Here is a 14197-nt window from a genome sequence, read left to right as displayed (position 1 = left end):
CAATATCTTGATATTTTTCTGATAATTCTTCGTTTGCTGAATTTTCATGAGGTATATGGTGTTCTGGGTTTTCAGTAACCTGTTCATATTGATTGCAGTTTCCAAAGTAATTATTGAATTGGTATGAATATTGGGAATAATTATATTGCTCTTGCATATTAGGTTGATTATTCATGGTTTGAGTATCTGAAGTTATATGGAAATTTCTCTATACTTTTTTTTTTGTTTTTTTTATTTGTTTTTTTATTATTATAAATATTATATAAATAATTAAAAATTATTTGCTGCTTTCTTCCATTCTGTGCTTCTTCCGGTCGTTGCACTGCTGTTTATAATAAATTCCTTTAACATTCTTTATGGCTATTCGTATATCCGAAATATACTCCTTTTCTGTATAGCCATCTTTTTGCAAGGCTTCTGTAAAGAAAAATAAGTTGTTAGTTTTATTTATTTATTTATATATATATACATCAATTTTTTTATACCGAATATTGAAGCATTTAAGAATTTAAATTCCTTAAATGCTTTTTTGGTGCCAATTCCATCATAATTTAACTCCAGAACTAACGTTCGATCGATGATTCGATGTAAGTTTTTTTTTATTCCCTCCGGTTGAATAATGGATTTTATTAATTTAGCCTAAATGGTTTCAAAAAGAAAAAAATTTATAAATCGAACGAAGTAATTCAATTAAAATATAATCAAAAATTTTGTGTATTTAGTTTTTGATTGTATGAAATTGAACTTACATATTGAGCACTTTTAGTTGCACAAAGTGCTTCCATATTCCCCAATTCTTCAAACTTCTTGATGGGAAAGCAGTTATCAGAAACTGCTGTATCGCTTCTCTTTTCCATCATGTTCATGAGTGTGTGGAATTTTACTATAACCTCAATGTTACTTTCTGTAAAAAAAAGGGATTCTCATAAATAATTTTATTTTATTTAGTAATGTTAGTAATGTTACCTTTTACTAATTTCAACTCCTTGAGTATCGCGTCCTGATTTTGAGAAATTTTTCCCACAAATTCTTCAATTCTGGTTAATCGTTCTTCCAATGTTAATTTATTTATATTAAATTCACTTTCAATATTATATTCAGCCATTTTTGTATGTTGCCGAAAATATTCAGATATTGTATTATTAGTATTCCCTGTATCAGCGCAATATTCTAAATTCTCCTGAATTGCATCTTGCGTTAAGCTACCACTATTACTAACACTGGGATCAATGTTTTCTGATACATCGCGTAATGCTAACAGTTCTCTTTTCTTTTTTGCACATAACCGTCTAACATTTCTTTTTGAAAAACCTTCCATTTAAATAATTAGGAAACAACCAAATATATAAACTACTGTTGAAAAAAAACACAAAAACGGAATGAAAAATAATAACTAACAACTTAAATTAAAATATAAACAAATAATTAAAGAATAACAATTATTATTAAAATAATAAATAAATATTCCAGTAAATAAACTGGAAACAGCAACAGAACTGTAGACTGAAACAGAAATAATAAATATAGTTTTTAAAAAACACGCCAGGTATATAAAGCGCAATCAAAAAAAATGTTTTCAATTTAAATTTCAACTTACACTGGAATTCCGAAGGAAAAACAATAATTAATATTGTTAAACACAAATTCACAATATATTATAAATTTCTTTTGTTTATTCGTTTATAATATTCGTTTATTAATTTATTAAATTTAATAAATTTAGCAAGACACCAAAAATTCACAAAATCGATCCGCACCGAAAAATTAAACGCTCCGCACTTAAATGCACACGAATACTGAGCATGCTCGAATAATTGTATAGAAATTTCCTTAAGGAATACAACAACAACAAATATGACAAAAAAATATCTGTCGTTCGGTTAATTTCACGAAGAGTAAGGGTTTTTTTTTCGCTAGCCGCATGACATGATACATTACCAGTACATTCTTTTAGTATGATGACTTCTCACATTCTTTTGTAAACATGATGTCATGTAGTAGTGCCAAAAATGTAACTATCCGTTACTTTGTATTCGTTACTCAAGAAATACCTGAGTAACGAATACAAACTTTTTATTGTATTCGTTACTTTTACTCATTTTACCAATGAGTAATATTTATTATAACTACTCTTTCAAGTACTTAGTAACGATTACTTTTAAGCAATTGTTTTTGCGATATAATAATAACTACTTTATTTTGAACAAAATTTTTCTTCGCTATCAAATTCATTAAAAATGTTTAAAAATATTAATATAAAAAAGTGAAATTTGGATTCATTTGAACCAGTAGGACGTGAAAAGCTAAATGCAAAATATGCAGATCAAACAGTTCAATAAAATATAAATTCTAATTTATTAAATGTATAATTTATTATAATAAATATATATGCTTTTAAAAATTTATTTTATTGCCGAAAAAAAGCAAACTTCAGTAACGACTGCACAGTAACGAAAGCGCAGTAACGAAAGCGCAGTAACGAATACTGAGTAACGAATACATACTCGAAAAGTAACGGGTAGTTACAAATACGCAAAAGTAACGAAGTTTGGCACCACTAATGTCATGCATACCTTTTTCATGTGCTTACCAAACGGACTACTGGGTGGATCTGCTGTGCTGGCTGTGCGTGTGGATGTTCGCTGCTTGTTTGTTTAAAATATATGAATAGAGTTTTATGTAGACGATTTTTCATTGTAATATTTTTATTAAGATAATTTTAATAAAAATTATAATTTTATGTAGGGCGGAAATTTGTACAAAATTCCGTCCTTACAACATAAAATTTCAATATTCAATATATGATTTACAATAATTTCTCAATTTATAACTTCACAAAATTTATTTATCTTATTATTCATTCTTTCGTTTTCGAACTTGTAATGAACCTTTCTTTTGGTTCGTATAAAGCTGGGGTTTAACTCAGCCGTCCCCAAGGTCCACACAAGAAATTTATTTAGTGAGACCCTATCACTTCGAGTTTTCACGCTGACGATGAACAGAACCGTAGGCCACCTGATCGAAACTAAACTAAATCGCTGATGAGCTGAGCTGATGTTATAAATACTAATTCGCCAGACAGCCGACACGATATAACGCAGACACACGTGACTGTTAAAGCTACGTGCGTTGTGTTATAGGTCGCAGGTCACACGCCCTTCCCTGTTCACTGTTAAAGCGCCCAGGGGCCGGAGACGTTAGGTTACTATTAAAGCTACCTATCGCTTCCGACACTATGGTATAGCCTCACGTGACTGTTAAAGCTACGTGAGTTGTACCCCGTACAACCGAGATTCAGTCACTATTGAAGCCCCGAATCTTTCTTACCTGTGTCTCTCACTTATGTCGTTGTGCTGGATTCCCACCTTGAATTTGTACCGTTCAGGAGTAGCTAGTCTATGTGGTACTTTATCAATTCTGTATTTGATTGAGAATCTGATTGCGTTTGTTGAAATACAATTTTAATTTATTTTCCTTTTAATTTATTTATTCGTTATAAAAGAAATTGTTAAGATTTATTATATTAACAAATAAACCATTATGCATAAGATATAATTTGTACGTACTTTTTATTTTTACTTAACTTTGACTTTGGTTATAAAATTCAATTATTTTTTTACAATTTATAAATAAAATTTTTCAATATTTCGATATTATCAAATATATAATCTCTGTGTACAAAATTTTAATTTATACGTACTTTTTATTTTTACTTAGCTTTGACTTTAGTTACAAAATTAAATTTTTAAGAGTTCACAATTTATAAATAAAATTTTTCAATATTTCGATATTATCAAATATATAATCTCTGTGTACAAAATTTTAATTTATACGTACTTTTTATTTTTACTTAGCTTTGACTTTGGTTATAAAATTCAATTTTTAAGAGTTCACAATTTATAAATAAAATTTTTCAATATTTCGATATTATCAAATATATAATCTCTGTGTACAAAATTTTAATTTATACATACTTTTTATTTTTACTTAGCTTTGACTTTGGTTATAAAATTCAATTATTTGAGTTCACAATTTATAAATAAAATTTTTCAATATTTCGATATTATCAAATATATAATCTTTGTGTACAAAATTATTTAACAAAATATTTTCACTAAGTTTGAAGAACTACTCAAATTTCACTAGTGACACCGCCGTCTTAGTCACGTAATTTTTAGCTGCAACGGAAGTCAGAAGTGGTTTTTGTCTGAGTTGCGATCCACTTCTACACCTTTTCTGCACAAAGCTTTCTTCGTTTGACAGGTCTCTTTACTATTATTTTGTTTTGATCTCGTTTGTTTGTTAGCAATGTGTTGTGCCGGTGAACGTGTGTATTTAATTCTATTAATAAAATAATTATTTTAAAATTATTTTATTTTCCAATAAAGTTCCAGCAAAATAGAACACCCAATGATAGCTCAAGATATGTGTCTTATGTTATGGTTTTATTCAAAAATTGTTCACGCACTAACCAAGGATTTCCATACAATTTTAAGATTTGTCAAATTCAAAGTCACGTTGTTGGTGGCAGAGGATTGGGGTGAGTTGGTTTAACTTAATGTTTTTATAAGTATTTAACAATTTTTATTACAGGAACCTTCGAGTGAGTGTTACTTGTTGTGTGTTAGGTGGTCGTGTTGTGTTTAGTAGACAGCTATACCCACGACGTTGTAACGATCAAATTTTTGGTTGACAAAATTTTGGCCGTTACAAACTTACATAAATACAGCTAAGTTTAATTTCTGGATTTGCACAGTGATGATCTTTCAGGGATGTCTAACAGCTGGCTGCTCCTTGGACGAGAGCTCATTTTTAGAAAAAAAAATCTTACTGGGGGGCCTTATTTCGCTGTTTTATAACGATGGACACCTATTAGATCACAATTAAGATAATTGTGGAGAAGTCTTTGTAACACTTTTCTTTTTTATTAAGTTAGTGGTATTTTTTAATTACTGGCACTTTTCTTCACGGCACTTTTATTTGGTGGGGTTTTTTAAGCACTTTTGTTTTATTTGACTTGTTCAAGTCCTTTTCACAATTTCGTTAATTTTCACTGTCCCTGCTCGGGCGCCAATTAAATTTATTTTTTATTCAATTTATTTTTAAAAAAATATTTCTTATGATCAATACGATCATTCTTTATTGAATTCTTACTTAAAACTAAATTTTATAATTTTTGTGGGAAGACTTAAACCTAAAAGTAACTATAAACGGAAGATTCAACTGTAAACAAATAGTTGGTATTTGTGCGTATTTAACGCACAACAATAAAATATGAATTTTATTACTCCTTTAAGTTTTTGTTTATGAAGTACTTCACATTTTAGAAGCGTTAATCCTATGAACGCTTGGAGTATCTAAACGATGTGAAGTGATGTATAATTTATGGCGTTAACTTATATGTTGGTTTTGTTCATGACTTTAGTTTTGACGACGTTTACTTCTCCTTCGTTGTTTACTTTATCTTTAATTTTGTTAATTGTTTGCTCCGTCGCTTCAAAAGCTTCAGCAATGAGCATCACCTCAGAGAGTGGTGGATTAGGTTTTTGCAGTCCATTTACACGAACAACATCATGTGGAGTGTGTACAATCACTTTGTCTTGCCCTTTTTTAAGCAATTTATGCATGACGAAGACGATTTAATAAACGTAAACCGTTCAGAAACTGATAGAGCAGCGAAAGCGGAGCATGAATTTATGGAGTTTGTTGGGAGTTTGTTGGGAGTTTGTTCCCTGTTCCTTAGTTTGCTATTCTGAATAATTTGGGAATGGGAGTTTTTTTTCCTTATTTTGCACCAATTCTTTCCCAAGAAAATTGTTGGGGAGACAAGTTAAAAAAGTAATAAAAATGGTTTAATTTAATATAAAAGTAACTGAAAATGATCAAATTTTTGAATACATTTTAATAAAATTATTACAATAAATTTAATATTTTCAAAGTTTTATTTTTTTATTTTATCCACAAGAGTTGATTAGTTTTCCGAATATATTTTAATAAAATTATTTTAATAAATTTTATATAACTAAATTTAATATAACTAAATTTTTATTTAATATATTTTATTAAAATTATTATTTTAATAAAAGTATAACAAATTCTTTTTTCTTTGGGAGCAATAATCCGAACATGCGTTCCATCTATGGATCCTATAACACCGGGAATGTTATGCTTAACATAAAATGCTGAAGCTATTTTTCTTTTTTCCTCAGATGTCTTTAGAACCCTTATCCATTTTGGACAAAAAATGCGTTTCAAAAATGTTCAGAACTTCAGAAAGCACTTTACTGAAGGTAGGCTGAGCTAGAGCGACATCGTGGTCTTTTCCAACACCTGTCTGATAAGCTACTTTAGCAAAGAAACGCAAACAACCGCTCAATTTCACAATTGGAGCAACTGCAAACTGCTTCTTTGCTGGTTGTAGTTCCTCAGTAAGTTCCTCTAACAGGTAAATGCTGGTTTATTTAGTCTGTAATATTTTTGAAATCTATAATGAAAAAAAACGTTTATTTTAAAACCAAATTAAATTTATATTTGTACTTACAAGAAATTAGGCAGCTCAAGTGGCTTTGCAGCGTCTCGCAAGTTTCTGCGATTGATCCTCTGTTGCAAAATTTCTTGCTCCTGTTCTTGAGCCAAGTCCTCCGCTAAAACTCGAAATGCAATTGAATGCATTTTTAAAAACTTTTTTAAAATGTTTTATTTAAATAAATATTAACAACTGCACAATTCTTGTTTATTTTGCTCATGCACAATTCTTTTTATATATTTATTTTAATCATTAAAATAAAAGTTTTTTATTATTTATTATTTACTCATAAAATAACTCATATTTATTTTCGATTCGGCAGCCTGGAATGATGATTGATGCATTCATGTGAAGTATCAGGGATACTAGACTTGCGATTTTTACCTAACGCCTATAAGAACAATGATTTTGAAGTAACACAGATTTCTTCTAGATCTGGTCGAAAGCCATCAGTCTCGTTTTTTAATACGCAAGATACTGGTCACTACAGTTTCTCACTGCTGTATTAATTTATTCAAATCTTCATTTTTGAGGGGATGGTTGTCGCTTATTAGCTGACATAGTGAAACACAATTTACCAGAATTTCGAACAAAGCAGATTAATGGAACAAAAAAAAAACGATAATAATATTCGAATATTGTTCAGCGACGGTTGTAGGTAACTTCAACAAAAGTGAACGCACTCTTTGTTTATAATTTGCACCTGCAAACTACTCAATTATTTATACTAAATAATTGGATTTACCGATTTATACGTTTAATAAACTCAACCATAGCTTAGTAAACTTGTTTCACGATTTGCATTATCTATAGAATTGTTAATTTATAAAATGAATTATGAAAGTGCAAATAATTGCCAGTGCAAAAGTTATTTAAAATACTTTTCTTGACTATTTTGTTTAGTCAGAGCATGACCTGGTACAACAATTTCATTATTTGCACTTTCTTACCTGGCAAACGGCAGTGGTGTTACAGTGGCACGCCATCCAGAAAAAAAACGAAAACCAACAGCAACGGTGAATAGCAGCAACAATCTGCAGTAACAGCGAACAGCAGCCGCAATGAAGAATAGTAGCAGTAAAATGCAGTAGCAGCGACCAGTATCAGCAATGAAGAATAGTAGCAGTAAACTGCAGTAGCATCTAACACTGTTCACAAAATTTCCTTTTGAAATTTTTAAATTATTTTATTTTGTTTTACTTCAAGTCCCTGTTCGGGCGCCATGAAAAAATACAATCGTTTTGTATTTAATTTAAGTTCAATTTATACTTTTGTAATGCCCTTTCTGGCCCTTTCCAAGGCCGGGGTATACTCAGGGTATACCAAGGTGTTAATGCAAGATTTTCAAAATTTGCTTAGGAAAAAAAATTGTGTCAGATTTATATGTGGAACACAACAATTTAGATTATACACTTCACCTTATTTATGATTTGAAAGTCCTACAAGACTATGATAATTAAAAAAAAATATTACAATTAATTCTATGTTCTATACTTTTTTCCCTTTATTTAAAATTCAACAGAACAAAACCCACTTGCTAAATAAAGAATAACATGATGAATAAAATAAACTATCATTTATATAAATTGTCGAAGTTAGGAGTAAATTACGATTTAAATACTTAATTTATATTTAGGAAAAATATTTTTTCTCCATTTACTACTATAGAAAGATTTCATTAACAATGTACTTTAGATTTTTTTTTTTTATAAATTTCCTTCTGTAAATATTTAAACATCAAAAAAAAAACTAAAATAAAAAAAAACACCGAGAAAAAAAAACAAGAGGTACTCACCGCAGTTGTTGAGATGACGTCACTGAATAATAATATTTTAAAGAAAAAAAATCAAATGGACTTAGATTATTTGCTATATTGAATTTACCATTGTTTCATCAAAAGGAAAAAAAATATAATTAAAAATAAAGCAACTAACAATTCATACATATGAACATATAAGTTATGCAAAAGAAACTATATAATATAATATACATTGAATATATAAAGAGAGATAGGAAAAAAAAAAATATTTGTTCTGGTGTTATGTGCCAGGAGCGACGTTGTTGTAGCAGTATCTAAAAGGAATTTTAGTGGTCTGCCAAACGGTGAATTTATGGTTATGAATGGGAGAGTGAATGGTAGTTTCTTAGGGTTTATAGGATATATAAGGCTGGGTCTTGGAGACTGGTTTGAAAAAATTTTGGTTATCCTGAGGTTCCATTATGTTGTTGGTGTCGTTTTTAAAGTCATGGTCTAGACTTACCGTTTTGTATTGGTTGTTGATTACGGGCTTAGGGTTTTGATATCTTTGCAAAGTGTTTAGGTAAGGTTGTTCTCTGTTTGGGTAATTATAAGTTCTATTATAGGGTCTATTATAATGTTGTGGTCTATATGAGGCTTCACTCCTTTGCTCTAATTCTAGAGCCTAGTGATTCCTTTAACCTGCCCAGGAATGTGTTTAAGCACATTTCGGAAAATAATTTTTTCTTCGCTATTATAACGTTTTGATCGACTTCATGTATTAACATGGTGTTACAGAGGGAAGATTGAACTTCAATCACTTCACTGTAAATATTTTCGACCATTTTATTATATTGCTTTAAAGAATGGAGATCTTTTATTAGCGACGTTATTAGCGATGTGCGCTTGTCTGAGTAATGGGTGATGAGATTGTTTTTTATTTCATCCCAGTTTAAAGTTGTGTCATACATATTTAAAACTCCATTTGCCTGTCCTTGAATATTATTACCAATAGCCCTAAGTAGAATTTGTCCGTAAGGTGGTACATTATTAATAAATTCATATAGTAGTTTTGGATTTCCGTCATATTTAGGAAGGTCTTTGGTTGCGTCAGGAATTCTTGATGAATTGAAAATTTCTGATTGTAAACTTATGGTGGTGCTGGGAGAACTGTGTTGGTCAAAAGTCATGGTTTTTGTGCTATCAGTGGTTTTGTCTGTTTCGGAAATAGGTGTAAGATTGTGGGATAGACGCCTCAATGATTATGGTACTAATAAATTTCTTGTTTTCGGCATTAGTTTAATTTACTTTGCCGTATCTATTTATATTCATGAAGCTTCTTTATGAGTATTCTATATAGATTGCCTCTGTAAAGATGTGTGGTGATAGGATTGCCATGTATTGATGCAAGGTTCTTCATCCAATAAACTAATATGTCAATCCCCTAGCAATATAGGATTGCTAGGGGATTGAAATTAAGCCCAAGAAGAAAGGTTTCGACCTAACAAGGATTTAGTATTGATCTGAGCTCTTCAGCCGCCTTTAAGTATTTTCTAAGCTCTTCAGCCGCCTTTATGGTATTTCCAGCAGATATGCCGCATATAACCAGAGACTCAAATAAAATAATTTATTCTTGTTGCTATCGCAAAAGAATCTAAAAGAATCTGATTTATTTGTAAAATCTTACTCTATTTATACAAAATATTCTTATGTACTAAACTTATTATTTAATTCCTATATATTCTTGAGTAACCAATCAATACATTGGTTACTCCCAATTTTTGATAAAGTATATAATTTTTACATGTAAGATATTCATAGTATCTATTATACTATTCTAACATATGTTATCTATTTCTTATGCATTTTTACTTTGTAAATATTATTATAAGTGTTATCCATAAGGTTTTACATTTCTCTAAAGGAATTTGTGTTACTACCGTACAATGACCACATATGATAAAACGTTTGGCTTGCGCATCATTTTACGAGTGCACAATCATAACGGCGTGAAAAGTGTAATATGATCAAAGTCAAAACGACAAAGCGACAAATGTGCATTCAATAAATTATGTCACAATTGTTTTGTTACTTTATGCAATGACTTGTCATATTAAACAATGATGTAGGTCATGGGCACCACACCCTACCCCTTAAGAAAAGTGTGAATTAATTGTAATTTCTACAAATTTAAATTAATTTACGCTATTAATTATCTTATTTATGTGTTTATATCTTATGTATCTTAGTGGATCTGATACTAATCCATATCAATTTTTATTTAAAATTTACTATTTGTATAGTATATAGTTTTGTCCGTTGCACGCGTTATGTGAATAAAAATGAAACAAGTTAATTCAATTTCAGTAATTTCAATTTATTAATTTTAAAATTCAGTAGTTATAATTTTAATAATTTTTAAATTGTAGTAATAAAACACAACCGCTTCATTTAGTTTCTTATTACACACTGCTTGATTCTTTATTTGTTATTCTTTATATTCGTTAGTCATCAATAGGGTTGCCAGCCATTTATATTTATTCTTTAATTCTACTACAGCTCGGCCAACCTGACTAGATATGATCGACCTCGATCACATTAACATAATTTGAATATTTCTAACAAGTTAATTACATCTAAATTAAAATTACTTATAGTATATTTACAAGTTTACTTATGTGTATTAATTTTATTGGACAGTGTTGCCCGCATTACCAATTGCATTACCTTTAGCTTTCCATAACTTTATATTACAAGCTTCTATTATACCCTCATAAGGGATTTGTGTTATTTGGGCGTTTTCTATATCTCTTACTACGTAGCGGTCATTTTGAAGTTTCTTATGAACAACATATGGTCCTTTAAATTTTGGCAGAAGTTTTTTATTTGTTCCTGCTGTTGTATCTACGTTTTTTATTACTACGAAATCGCCTTCCTTAAATTCAATAGCACTTTTTTGTACTTGTTTACTTCGATTTAAGTTATATTCCTGCACTCTAGATATACACTTTTGTGCAGAGTTACGGATAAGTTCCAAATCCCTCCCCTCCAGGCCTGAAATGCATTCGTCTAGATATTCTGTCAGCTTATCGACAGTTTCACCCCTTTGGTTTATGCCAAATAAAGCTTGGCTTGGAGTTAGTCCTATTGATCTATTAACTGAATTATTTATTGCGAATTCAATTTTCAGAAGTTGTTTTACCCAATCAGCATGTTCTAAAGGATCGCTTAATTTTGCTAACATTCCTACGAGGCTTCTGTTAATTCTTTCAACTTGTCCATTCGCTTGTGGCGAATGCACAGCTACTTTTACATGGGTAATATTTTTGTTATTTAAATAATTTTCAAATTCTTTAGAGGTAAAACAAGTTCCTCTATCTGTTATGCATCTATTTGGTCTACTATAGTATTCAAAATATTTATTTAATGCGGCTGTAACCTCTTTTGTACTGGTTGTTAGTACTGGATATAATTTAACATACTTCGTAAAGGCATCAACAATTACCAAAATATGCTTGCGTTTTGACTGAAGTGATGGTAGTGGGCCTAAATGATCTAGATGTATGGTATGAAATGGTTTGGGGTGTTTAGGTATGTTATATAAGTTTCTATTTGTTTTTTCTGGAGCAGAATACATGATACATTTTATGCAATTTTTCTTAACATTGTCAATTTTTCTTTTCATATCTGGAAACCAATAATTTCTTCTTATTTTATGATAGCATTTTTCCACGCCTTCATGCCCTAATTGTTCATGTATAGATCTAATTATTTCTTTTTCCAATTCTTCAGGTACATATAGAAGTAAATTTTTTTTACAATCGTCTCCCTCTTCGCGAGGGAGACAACGCGTTGTCATGACAACGAAAAAATGTAATGCTATTTACATAGCGTCATCTCTCAAGCTCTCTGCTTGAAATTATGCTATGATCAGCAGAAATAGTACAGTTCATCTTTTGACTGTATGTGTGTCATGAATTCTTAAGAAGATGATCACGCGATAGATAGATGCGTGTATCTTCTTAAATGTTTATAGTAGCGTTTCCTGCTGTGGCTACTTACTGTCCCAAGTGCGTTTATTAGGGTTTTGTTTATATTGCATTGGAATGTTAAGTGTAGCAAGAAAATGCTAAAGTATGAAATATTACTATACTTGAATGCTGTATAGATTTTTGGATTTTTTGAAATGATATTATTTTTAAATACTGTATAACTTTTTGAGATTTACGGAATTGAGTGACCCTAATAAATTATGAAATTTATTATTTGAATTTTTGGGTACAGTGGGGTAAATAAGTAGAGGAATATTAGCATCAATGCTAATATGTAACTATATATTCATTAACATGTTTGTATAATATATTTTCATTAACATATTTAGTATAATATAATGTTTTTAATTTTTATTTTGTATATAATAATGATATGAGATTAATAATAACATATTTTGATATTAATATATTAATTTAATATTTAATTACATTTAAACATTTCTTTAGCTCTACATTTGATTAAATTATTGTTGTGTAGTTCTACATATTTATTATTTATTAATACGGTACTATTTTTATCTTTTTGTGACACTATTTTATATGGGCCTTTAAATGGATTGTCAAATTTCTTTTTGTTTCCTACTTTAATATAAACAAAATCATTTACTTTGAAATTTGATTCATTAATATTTTTCTGTTTTTCTTTTGTTATAGATTTGTATTGTATTAGTTTTTGCTTAGCTTGGGTTTGAGCATATCTTAGTTTTAATTTTAATTCATTACAATAATTTTCAATGTTGTATGTCATTTTTTTATTTTCTAGTATTTCACATGGTAACGCACATAATTTACCACATACTAATTCAAATGGAGTGTAATTTGTTGTAGTGTGCGGAGTCGAGTTATAACTGTAAACATAGTATGGTAATAATTCATCCCATGTATCTACTGATTTCATGGTCATTAAGTAGTCATTTAAAACTCTATGATTTTTCTCAACTGTCCCTAATGTTTCATGATGGAATGGTGTTGAAGTGGTTTTTTCTATTTTTAATAGTTTACAAATATTTTTTAAAAGTTCGTTTGTAAATTCAGTACCTTTATCGGTTTTCATCTTTTTGAAACAACCATATTTAAGAATGAATTTCTCAACAATTGCTTTAGCAACGCTGATAGCTTCTTTATTTTTTAAAGGTATTGCTTCTATGAATTTCGTTAATTCACATTGAAGTGTCAAAATATATCTGAAATTATTTGAAGGTAAAAGTGGGCTTACTGTGTTAATTGTTATGACTTCAAAGGATGTGTTTGGTGTTTCAGTTATATCATACTGTTCTTTTGTGTATTTTGTTATTTTAACTTTTGCACATACTTCACAGTTATTGATAAATTTTTTAACCATTTTATTCATATTTTTCCATACATATTTTTGTTTCAGTTTGTTTATACATCTTTTTATACCGCAATGTCCTCCATATAGTGATTTATGATATTCTTCTATTAACCTGAGCATTTCATTTATTCTTTTTTTTGTAAATAATTATGTCTAGACAATTTTTCAATTTTAATTCTTTTTGCAGCTTATTAAATATATCTTTTACTTGTTGCATGCTTATGTTATTAAATATTTCTTCATCTTCCGCCAATGCTAGCTTTGTTATGTTTAAGTTGTCCATTTTGAAAAATAACTTCCTCAGAATCAATTTTATCTCTGATAATGATTTTTCGTCATATTTCACAATTATAGTTTTTGCTGCTATTTTTATATATATTGCACTATTTTTATTGAACTTTTTATTTCCATGTTCAAGTGCTTTTTCATTGTTTCCATCTGCAGAATGGTTTATATTCTTGAATTCAAGTTTTGTTAAATACCTTACATCCAATACCGATGTTGCATTCCACATGTGGAGGTGATCAATCTCCGTGTTAGCTTTTAAG

This window comes from Teleopsis dalmanni, chromosome 1 (genome assembly GCF_002237135.1).
Source record: "Teleopsis dalmanni isolate 2A chromosome 1, ASM223713v2, whole genome shotgun sequence".
Taxonomy (NCBI): Eukaryota; Metazoa; Arthropoda; class Insecta; order Diptera; family Diopsidae; genus Teleopsis; species Teleopsis dalmanni.
Note: the sequence above shows the minus strand (reverse complement) of the source record.